The sequence below is a fragment of the Alligator sinensis genome, unplaced genomic scaffold (assembly GCF_000455745.1).
Source record: "Alligator sinensis unplaced genomic scaffold, ASM45574v1 scaffold260_1, whole genome shotgun sequence".
Classification (NCBI taxonomy): domain Eukaryota; kingdom Metazoa; phylum Chordata; order Crocodylia; family Alligatoridae; genus Alligator; species Alligator sinensis.
The window spans coordinates 84,001-93,937 of NW_005842431.1; the positions used below are offsets into that span (position 1 = coordinate 84,001).

At 49.5% G+C, this 9,937-nt stretch overlaps 1 protein-coding gene across 1 annotated transcript in view; it reads left to right on the forward strand.

The window, feature by feature from the left end:
- Positions 1 to 9,937, forward strand: part of RIPOR1 (RHO family interacting cell polarization regulator 1) — a 132,125-nt gene that overhangs the window by 23,919 nt on the left and 98,269 nt on the right. The window contains exon 2 of the mRNA XM_025211819.1: positions 8,161 to 8,215. The gene's annotated coding sequence lies outside the window, so the exon portion shown is untranslated. The remainder of the gene's footprint in view (positions 1 to 8,160; positions 8,216 to 9,937) is intronic.

The window sequence follows — 9,937 nt, forward strand, 5'->3', positions numbered from 1 at the left end:
CATTCCTGGCACCTGCCCCCAGTAAGATGGCTGCCAGGCCAGGGGAGAGGAGGCTATAGAAGGAGGCTATAGAAATCTATAGTCTGCCCAGACCATCCCTCCTGTTTGTAGGAGGAGTGTGCTTGCCACCCAGTGCTCCATAGTGGTGCCTGCAGTGCCCTCCTAAGACAGGACTAACCTGAGGGAGGGAGTTCCCAGAATGGGCTAGCAGCACCAGTCTCCCCATGGCTGCTTGGGAATTACATGAAGGCCCCTTCCTCAGACAACCCAACCAGCCTGGGAGTTAGCTATGAGCAGCAGCTCTGTTGTCTTCTAAAGCCATCTCCACAGTCCTTCCCTGGCTTTGCCTGTCAGACAGGCAATCCTGCAGCAGCGGGCTGGCAGAATAATTGCTGGCATGGTTGTGGGCTGGCTGCTCCCATCACTTGCTGTGAGAAATGGAGCCAGAGCATGGTGGGGTAGCTCTGAGATCAGTGTCCTCCATCCTCTGCATTGTGGGACCCAGCGTGTTGGGCTGACACTATGGTGACATTGGGGTCTTGCCATCGTGAACTGTTCTAGGCAGTTCTTAGAGCCCTGCCAGGCCATAGCTTTAGTACTTTTCCTGTCAGCGCTGGAAGGCCAGAGAAGAGCTGCATGGGGAAACAATCAAAGCCCAGCCTTGCAACCTACAGAAGTGGAAGGAGAAAAATGCAGTAGGAAATGAGTGCCCTGAAATTCTTTATAAGTGCAGAGCCCCTGCAGCAAGCATTGGCATGGCTAGGGCTGTGAATGCCCATTTGAAAAGGAGGTTGCTTATCCAGGTTCTTAGATACAGACTGAGGTGCCTATACTCAGGCACCTGATCTGAGAAAACATTGGTCTTAATCTCTTGTTCCCCAGTAATGCAGTCACTAGACTCGTCCATTCCATTTCATCGCTGATAAAAGCACACTGAAGTCAGGGGACTCACAGGTCTTAACTTGGATTTCAAGAAAACTCAGTCAGATTCCAATAAGATGCAGACTAGATGTCTTCTGTTTAGTAAAGGTTCCTGGGATCAGAGTCTGTTTTTATAATAGCATCTTTCATAACTGTTTTCCCAAAGAGCTTTACAAATGAATCCAGTTTTTATATAGAATTCTTGACAAAAGCATCCTAGCCCATGTGACTGCAGCTCAGTCTCCCACCATACAAAGACAAGCCAGCTCCGAAGGTTACAGACTGGTGGAGAGCAAGGAAAAGTAAGTGCCAGCCAAGTTACAAATGGGCAAAAAGGATTAAACACCATACACAGCAGAAAGACCCATCTGGGACGGCTGTGTGATATGTTGAGGCGTGCTGACAGTTCCTCCATACTTTGTTTCCAGCCTGAGTCTGATTTTGGCCTGTCCTTTCCAATCAACAAACAAAAGTATAATGGCCTCAGAAGTGTTAGGTGGCATCTGGAGCCAAGGCAGATTTTTTCTTTAAAGTGAAATGGACAAAGGTCAACCTAAAAATATAGATGTCGAACCCATTCCAAAACTTCCCAAAGGTTTAATCACCAACTTTTTTCTAAAAGAAACAAAACCTGAAAGCAGAAAGTATATGAAACCACCTTCCCTAGGATTCCTTAAGTTATACCAGGGACCAAGGCACAATCAATGTGTGTGAAAACAGAAATATCTGAACATTTAGATCTTTAGACATTTAGATCACGAATGTTGCCAGCAGATCAAGGAAAGCTTTGCCAGCAGATCACGGAAAGCGTTGCCAGCAGATCAAGGGAAGTGACTCTTCCTCTCAGTTTGGCACTGGTGAGGCCACATCTGGAGTCCTGTGTCTAGTTTTGGGTCCCCCATTACAGAAAGGATGTGGACATATTGGAGAGAGTCCAGCAGAGGGCAATAAAAATGGTTTGGGGGCTGGGGCACATGACTTCTTTGAGACAAAGCCCTGGATGGAATGATCTAGTTGGGGATGGTCCTGCTTTGAGCAGGGGGTTGGACTAGATGACCTCCTGAGGTCCCTTCCAACCTCATTTTTCTATGATTTATGATTCTATGATTTACTGTAGCAACATCATGTGAAATATTGATTCCAGCAAGTGAAAGACTGGGTGCCAAAGGATGGCTGGAGACTTGTGTGAAGTATGTCTCCAACATTCTTCCTTGTCGAGAGAGTTCAAAGTATAGCACAGTTCTGTCCATAGATACAGAGATTCCTTTCCTCTGCCAGCTGTGTGACTACAGGCCTGATCACTGGGGAGGTGCTGATACATGGATGCCTTCTCATCTCTTCCTTGAGGAAGATTTTTCATTTGTTTCCTTCAAATTTGAATTTAGTGTTGCTGAAGGCAGCCAGCCCACCAGATTCTGAGGACAGACTAAACACATCTAGGGCAAAGGCCTGTCTCGTCCATTTGAGGAAGGGGCCTTAGAGCTGAGGGAGACAGCTGATTTCATGGGACAAACAGTGATAAAGCAGGAGCAGGAGTGGAACTCACAGGTTCAAATGAGAGGACTGGATGAAGATGCCCAAACAATGCCCATTACTCTGCTGAGGAGGCCAAAGAGCACCAGGACATTGACTAGAGCAGGGATCTGCAATCTATGACCAGGGGAAGGTATTTGGCCTGAATATTAGTAGTGAGGGGCATCTGTGGTGATGGGGATTATTTGTACATATTGCAGCGGCTGGAAGAAGCAGTGGTGGTGACTAGGTCAGAAGTGCTGGCCCACCACAGAGCAAACAGCATTATTTTGGCCCATTGCTCCTAACGTCAGCTAACCCCTGGAATAGAGGAACTCTGCCTGGGAATGTAATAACGGGAATGGAAGAAGTTTTGCCTTGTTACAGGGAACCTGACCCCCCAGCCTTCCTCATCCTGTGTTGGGGGATGGCCATTGTGGCCAGGACCAGGAGGAGGCTGATGAAAATCTGAAAACCCTGGCTGAGGTTCTGTAAGAGGGGCTGTGACTTGGCATGCTCCAAGTTGACATGAAAGCTCTCCCTCCTGCCACAGAAGAAGCATCAGAAGTGTTCCTGGACTACCCTAGCCAGGGCACCTTTTCATTACTTTGTGCATAAGTCACTATCTAATATAACCCCGTAGGTCCTAGGAGCAGAGAGAAGGCTGGTTTACAGGAGTGCCACCCCCTGGTTGGGTGATAGAACGTATGGTATCAGGCCAGGACACAAGCACAAGGAGATGACACAAGGATGAGCACAAATGTGATTACTAGGCATGGCTAGGAGATAGGCCAGCTACAGTCTATTCAGATGATGTGTTGAAGGTGTCAGGAAGCTTGCAGGCCCAGGTTGCAGTGCTGAGCCCCAGAGAATCAAGAGAAATACAAGTGGGTGGAGACCCCTCCCCCTCTTACAGTACAGACTAGAGGCATACTCAGAGGGCTGGGTACTGAGGAGACCTAGTGAACAACTAGACCTGAGATAGGCAATAGGGCTGTGCAAAGCTTCGGTCCCTGATTCGATTCGGCAGAGATTCAGCCCAATTCGGTGGCCAAATCTCCTAATCTGAATCGAATCAGAGGACCCTTTAATCTCTCCAAATCGAATCGGGACCTTCTGAATCGATTCAGAGAGATTTGGAAAGATTTGGCAATTTGGACATAGCCACAGCTTTAAATGTTTTTTCTACATACCTCTAGGTAGCGGGTGGCTCATCAATGCTGCGATGCTGGGGTGCATGGAGCATCCCACAGGAGCATGGGGGGCTCCCCAGCACACTTGGCAGCAGATCCAGAAGTGGACCAGAAGCACTTCCAGTCCACTTCTGTCTGCCAGGGAGCATGCTGGGGGGCCCCTCTGTGCCCCCCTGGCTTGGCGACTGGTGCTTCCTGGGTCTGAGGGGGCACCCAGGGTCTCCCCATGGCCAATTGACAAGATGGGGGCACATGGGGGGGGAGGGGGGAGGGGCTGTGCACTCCCCGCTGGACCTGGAAGTAGTTCCGGTCCACTTCCAGGTTTGCTACTGAGCACATGGGGGGCCCCCTGCACTCCTGTGGGACGCTCCATCCATCCCAGCATTGCAGCGTTCATGAGCCGTGCCTGGTACCTTGAGGTATGTAGGAAAAACATTTAAAGCTGTGTCTATGTTTGAATCACTGATTCTCCAAATCAGCATCAAATCTTCAGACTTGGATTCAGCCAAATCGAATCAGGGACAGTGATCTGAATTAACTAATTGAATCACTGTCCCCAGTTCAGGCCAAATCCGAATCCAAATCGAATAAGGCCTGCTTCGCACACCCCTAGTAGGCAACCCGTGGCACACATGTCAGAGTGTGGCACATGAAGGCATTTTGCTTGGCGCACATGCCTTGGAGTGGATGGCAGGGGAGCCACAAGGGGCCTGATCCTTGTGGCAGCACAGCCCCAGCCCCTTCCCCACCATCTGCCCCAAGGCATGAGTGCACTCACCACCAATAATGAGCTGGGCTGGCGCCCCACAGACCCTGATGCAGCTGCTTGTAGCCTCCCTGATGCCTGCTGCGAGCAGCTCGGGCTCTATGGCAGGCAGCAGGGGCCTGCCCAGAGCCTGGGTCAGCTGTGCCAGGTAGCCAGAAGGCTGCAAGCAGCTGCAGCAGGGTCCATAGAGCTCTGGCCAAGTGTGCTGCTGGTGGCAGGTGCACATGTGCCTCAGGGTGGACTGCAGGGAAGGAGCTGGGCTGTGCTGCCACAACAAGAATCAGGTCCCTTGTGGCTCTCCCACCATCTGCCCCTGGAACTTCAACATCTTACAAGTGGAGGTTGCTTGTGTTTTTAACATTCTGGCCAAAAACATTGCTGACCTCAGACCTAGACCCTTCACTACCAATGTGGCCTCAGCCTGGACCTGAAAGCGATTCATTTCAAAGGAGAGTTAGACATTCACAGTCCACTCTGACCTTCACTGCTTTGCAACCAAAGTGCTTTCAGGCTGATCAAAGAAAAGTGAGTTGCCAATCATATCCAAAGGCAAAGCCCAAGAGGCAGGCATGGCTTGACAGCCATGGAGACTGACAGCTTTTCTGAATAGAAGCCACACGGCCAGTGGCTGTGCTGCTTCCCCACTAACAGCCCATCATCCCACTCCAGCAGGTCTTCACTGGGGATGAGTGTGGAGGCACCATGGGCACCTATAGACATGATGGACCTCTGCTCCAATGCATGCTAATTAGCACGTGTCAGAGCAGACTCGATTAGTCAAGTCTGCTGTGTGTTTGCTGGAGCGTGCTAATTAGCGTGCTCCAGCAGCCTCTGCGTCGCATGTATTCAGCATCCCCACATTTCAAAGCTTGTCAAGCTGGCTTTAGTTAAAACGCCTCCACTACCATTTTGAAGTGTGAGATGCTAAATTCATGTGACACTGAAGGCGCTTTAATTAGAGTGGCTCTCAGAGAGGTTCTCAACCTTTCTGCTAGGACTGGCAACAAGCCTATGTGTGAGCAAATAATGTGGGGAGGCTCACCACTGGGAAGGACACTGGCAGTGGCACTGAGCATGTAAGCTGTGGATCAGAAATCAGAAGACAGTTCCCTGGCACTCCTGCCCTGGACCCCACTTGAATGAGTAGCCTAGTGTCAGAGACCCAGACACCATTCCCTGGGTTGGCTCCATCCCCTGTATTTCACTCTCCTCACCCTGGATTTTCCACTTGTGTGGAGCAGCTGCCAAACTGCTGGTCCCACCAGGACTTGGGAGAGGGATGTGGGGAGGATTCAGCCTTGGGTTACAATTGTGCAGCTGTCCACAATCTTCCTGGATTATGGACAGTCTCATGACAAGCAGCTGCTGCTCCTGGTGTCTGGAGTTTTCTCTGTGCTGAGAACCCTTCCCCCTGCTCCCACCCTGTCGTTGAGACTTTGATCTGGGGAGGAGGCTAAATTGCCTAACAAGTCCTGACTTGGGTGGTTATGCAGGTTACACCAATAGGAAGAGGGAGGTGGGCAGGAGTGTGACCCAGCTGGGGTCTAGGAGGAGGATTCAGCTTCTTCAGACAGCCCTGCTCTGCTGTACCTGGGACACTGTGGGGCATTCCCCTCACTCTGGGCCAACAGTATTTTTCCTTTTGTCAGTGAAGAGGCTTGCCCAGCTGGTACAGCTTGCCTGGTGTGCTGGCAGTGAAGCTGAGAGGGTCTATGGAGACAAGCTGGCTGGGGCAGGTCTCCTCTCTCATCACTCACCAGTTCCTTCCTAGTGGGTGTCTGTCCATGGAATCCTTCCCAGCAGTTTCTGTCTCCCAAGGCTCCTGACTCACTTCTTTCAGATCTCCACTGAGATTGCAGCACCTGCCAAGATAGATACAGTTAACTCCTGCTCCTGTTGGAACCACAGCTGAACAATTTGGCCAGGTGGAGAGGGTGCAGGGAGCCAAACTGCATCCAGATGCAAAAGAGCTCCAAGATGGACTCTGAAGCTCCAAGGCAGCCTTCCTTTGCTGTTGGCAGAAGGGCTTCTCCATGCCCAGAGCCCCTTCTCTCATTCTCTAAGACCCTTTGTGGCAGGCCAGCAGGGGGTACTCCTACGCTGAACCACCTGCCTCACTGCGCCTGACCAAAAACCAAGCTCCGAGTGCCTCCCCTGGGGTACCTATGTCCAGCCGACCCCCTTCCTGGAGCACACCCGCAAACCTGGAGTAACCACTGCCCCCACCCAGACTCAGGTTTTTATCTGGGCCCTTGGGTCCTGTGCTGCCTGGGACACACAGACCCTGTAGACAAGAGAGAGAGAGAGGTCAGGGACAGATGTCATTTGATGCTGACCAGTCAATTTGAAAAACATCACAGTTACCTAGAGGACTGACATGGGCTTAAGCCCCTGCCCCCAGCTCATGAGGTCAGAGCGCTAAATAATAGAGAAGTTAAATTCACACCCTCTTACTTGAAGTCTATCAGATACACAGTAACTTGAGGTAACCAGGTTGACAGGCAGGTGAGAGGACAAAGAAAAAGGAAAGGAAAAAAAATGCGGGAAAGAGGAGGTTGGGAATGGAGTTCTTTCACACCCTTTGTGCCTTAGTGGGTGAGAAGGACTAGGCCCAGCTCCTTCAGCCTTTGCCAAAGTTGCTTTGTGCCAGAGTCCCCTACCTGTCTCATGCCACAGAAGAAAAAGGGGCTGTTGCTCAAACCCAGATCTGCCTCAGAGGTCCTCTGTCATTCATTTTGGGGAACAGGGAGGATCTGGTTTCTTGACAGGCCAGCTGAACTGTGTGGGGCTAAATACTATTGACCTACCTGCCATAAAGGAAAGACTGCTTTACTCCGCGAAGACTTCAGCTTCTCCTGAGGTCTAGCTGTTTGAAACCAGGTACATACCATCCTATAGAGAAGCATCTCTGCTCTGAATCCTCAGGCAGCAGTTCCTTCTGTGTCATAGCAGTAAGGCCATGTTCTATACTTTTACTCTTAGCAATTTTAATTCCCGATACTCAAAGCACTGAACCACAATCGGGAGATCAGCATAAGCTGTCTGTGAAGGCCAAAGTCATCATTTTCTACATTGCAGCATTTCTAACAACTAGGAAAGGAAGTGGAATTGATGATGTCCCTCAAACATATATAGCAATGAACAAGGCAATCAGTACTAAGAAAGAGGACCATCTACCAGAGCCCACCCCAGAGGAAAGCCACTGACTGCCATGGAGTTACTCCAAATTTACATCACTCTTCCTGAGAACAGAGTCTGGGTCCAGATGGTCTTAAGCTCCTAGGGCCAAATTTGTCTCTAGTGTCACCCTGTCTGAGTCAGCGGAGTGACACTAGGGAGGAGCTTGGCCACCCCTGTTTATTATTGCAGTATAAAGTTACCCTTTAAAGCTGAGCCAGCTCTGTCAGAACTGCATACCATCCCAGGACACAAAGCATTCTCAAGAGCTGCTATTCGTCCGCTAGCTATTGTGCTGGTGCTGAGCAGCCTTGCTCCCAGGCACCAGTCTTGTGGACTCCTTTGGGTGCTCCAGGATTGGTTCTTTGTGTTTTGTATTTCCCTCTTGAGAAGGCTCAAAATCAAAGAACATTCTTGGCTCAAGAATTTGTTCCAGCTAGTGACAGTTCCAGCCTCTCCAGGACTGGAGCTCAAGACTCCTGCAGCAGAAACAAACAAACAAAAGCTAGGATCAGAGGGGAGGGGGCAGAATGACCTTCCTGCATTTCCTGAATTTCTGTAGAGTCATTGTCTTTTCTTTTATTTCCCCAGGAGATCAAGCCTGGGACAGTGACTTCTACAGAACCCAGCAGGGGAACATTTTGAGGTAATATAAAACACTGATTCTTTCTCTTTTTAAATTCTAAGGGCAGTCTGAGTGGTCTTGTTTTTCACCCTCACTTAATGGTAAGTCCCCCATTAAAGCTTTTGCTTCAGTTTTCTTAAAGATTACATTCAGGAATCATTCCAGCTCAGCATAAGGACCAAGGTTATGTTTTTCCCAACTGCCCTGACAAGCTGACGGGATCTCTGCCACCAGTATCCCACTTGCTGATATTGCTAGTTTCATTAATTCACAGGGATGAAAGCCTTTCACCAGCTTTCTGCACCAGCAGGAGGCAGTTCTGGGCACCCAGACAGGTTCTTGGCTATTGCTCCTTTACATGTGGTTATGCAGGAATGTTCTCTGCTGGCTTGGCCTTTCGTCTCTGACAATCAAATCCAGGAGACCTGTTTGACTTGTTCCATGTGTCTATAGCATCTTCCATCCTTGCAAGCTTTGAATTTACTGTCAATTGGAGAGCTGTAGGGATTTTGTAGCAGTGATCTACAGTGTTTAGGTGAACAGATCCATAGGCTGAAGGTGCTGGCACAGGGCCTGATACCTTTGATCAAAAAGAAACTATACTTGATCTGAGCCAAATATTATATTCTGGGGCAGAAAAAAAAATCCCACATGCCCTGAATTATCAGGCATCATGTTTCCCTCTGGTGAGAAAAAGGGGATTTGATACAGAGAAAGCTTCCTGGCTGGGAAATGGAAAATAGCTCTGAGTCCTTTTTTGCCTTTGCAAATATTTCTGAGATGAAAAATGGAGATTAGGCTGCTGAGGCATATCTGTAACGGTAAAAATTGCCCCTTACCTGCTGATCTGGGCCACAGACCTCTACCTGCCCTACATGGCCTTACAATTACACTATCTGTGGATCAGACACTGGCTGTAGATCAGAAATTCAGCAATAACAAATAGAAGTGTGATTCATCCCATTGCAGCTCCCCAGCAGGAAGGCATTATCATTATACATGTAAACACAAAAAGCCAGCTCCTGAGAGCTGTAGCACCTGATGAGATGATGAGAGGTAGGCGGGGAGGAGGTGGAATTAATACTCGTGCTGGAGGCATGTAAGTGGTGCACACCCTGTTGGACCAGCTGCACACTAGAAGGATTGTACACTGAGGCTGGTCACAGCAGCTGGGCTTGATGCCTGGTTCTGCCATTGATGGGTTGTGTGATTTAAGGCATGTCACCTCTGGGCTTAGGGCATCTGTAACATGGGGCTAGCACCTGTCTGCCTTACAAGGCAAAGTGACCTACTGACTCTCTATGAGTCGCTTCAGCATTCTTGGGTCAAGTTATTCTTCCTTTCTGCCAGTTGTGCAGGGTGCCACCCCACAAGTGGTGCCATTGCTGTGGTGATTTATGTATGTGCCTTGTAAAATGCTTGCAGCTAAAAGCTGCTGGTCAGAGTGGATGTGTTGATTGCGTTGTAACTGGTGCTACACAGGGGCCTCCCTTATTATCACCCCTGCCTCTTTGCATTCTCCCTTCTGTTGCCTGGAGAATAAATAGTTTGTTGTTGTTATTATACTGAGCTCCTGGTCCTGAACAGAAGTCACTGCAGAGAGGCAGTGCACAGAGATACATGACTAATCCCATTGTAGGGATATTTGCCACATGAACACCTGCTCACATGTTGTGTACGAGTCAGCAGAGGGAAAGGAAGGGGATGGCCTGGAGCTTCTTTCAGGGACCTGATGGCATTCCT